The sequence below is a fragment of the Rhea pennata genome, chromosome 7, assembly GCF_028389875.1.
Source record: "Rhea pennata isolate bPtePen1 chromosome 7, bPtePen1.pri, whole genome shotgun sequence".
Classification (NCBI taxonomy): Eukaryota; Metazoa; Chordata; class Aves; order Rheiformes; family Rheidae; genus Rhea; species Rhea pennata.
In genome coordinates this window covers 11,347,117-11,348,619 of record NC_084669.1, presented here as the reverse complement: position 1 = coordinate 11,348,619, position 1,503 = coordinate 11,347,117, and positions in this window count along the sequence as shown.

Below are 1,503 nucleotides of genomic sequence, written 5' to 3'. Positions count from 1 at the left end.
ACGCACTGCAGCTGCTATTGTTATGGAAGGACTCACGAATGTCTGCAAAGTTCAGAGACATACTGGCAACCCCAAGCATTGAAAAGACAGGAGTCAGCTCAAGCCCTGCTCCCTTTCCCAAGAAGAAGTTTGCCAGCTATTTCTTTTCCCAACTTTTTTTTTTTTTTTTTTTAAGTCAGTGAATTTTGGGATGTCTTTATTCACCCTCCCAGTTTTTCAGCATTTAGATTGCACTAGTTTAATGTTTTCAAATCTTTCAACCTTTAGGGCTAGGAACATACTTTGTTTATAAATGAAAGCTACAATTCCCTTGTTCTGAGGATCCGCGATTTTATGATATAATTCCCCAAAGCACAAAAGTCCTGATAAAAATCACAGATATTGCCAGCAGTGCACAGAGCATCCTCTGTTTTGGAAGAGGAGGCGTTGGACTGCAGTCAGCTGCAGGCACCAGCTCTAGCTACTGTTCTTTTAGCGAGTCAAGTAAAAATAACATCATGGTTAAACACAAGCTCTCCAAGCCTAACTAAAGATGACAACCTCATCTCTTTCTAGCTGCAGTGCTACACAAAAGAGCTCCCTTTGTAATCCTCCAGATTAATTTTCACATTCAAGGTTTTTGCCCCAGAAGAACCCTACCGTCCTGGGAATGCACTTTTAGGAGTGTAAAGCCCTCCCTGAAATGCAGAGCTGGCTGGTTCCAGCCAGGCACTTCCTGCGACATGTGTCTACCTGTCTCTGACTGGGAGCACTTTAGCCTAAGTGAGCTTCACTTTTTCTTTCTTTTCTCTTCACTGTTGCTTTAATTACAGCTTCATGCCGTCCTTCACGTAGCCCCCTCAGCTCACATCAGATTCCTATTGTTTGTGTTGTAAACACAGCTGTTTAAAACCCTTCCCCCAAATGCCCCTGCTTTCCAGAAAGCACCTATCTGCCAGCACCAGGTGCCACTCTGAGTTTGCAGCTTTTTGTTGGGTCATAAGCTCAGGTCAGATTCTTGTTTAAACCAGGATGAGATCAAAATGGAGACAAACTCAGGAAAATCCTCCGCTTCAGCAGAGCCTAATGCTCACTGACTGCACGCTTGTGACTTTACAGTGCTCCAGCCTCCCTGAGACTGAAGGGCAATGTAGAGCGGAGCAAATTATTAGTATTATTAAAAATGCTTTGCAATTATATAGTGTCTTTTCATTTAAAGATTTCAAAGCTTTGTAGCACTTGCACAAAGTTACTTATTATCCCTGGCATTTAGCAGAGTCAGGAACCGAAGGAAAGCAGCTAAGCACCTTCCCTTAGGTCATGCAGTAAGTCGGCGTCAGAGGTGGGAACTCAGCCCCGAACTGCTGACTCTAGGGCTCATGCCCTAACGCAAGGCCATACCTCTCCTTTTGCTGTGCTAAGCCCTCTCCCTTGGGAGTGCTCAGGAAGCAGTCGCCTTGCTCAGAGGGCCAGTACAGCCTGGGCAATGCTCAGGAGGCGCCTGGTACTGCTGCCGGGAAGCTG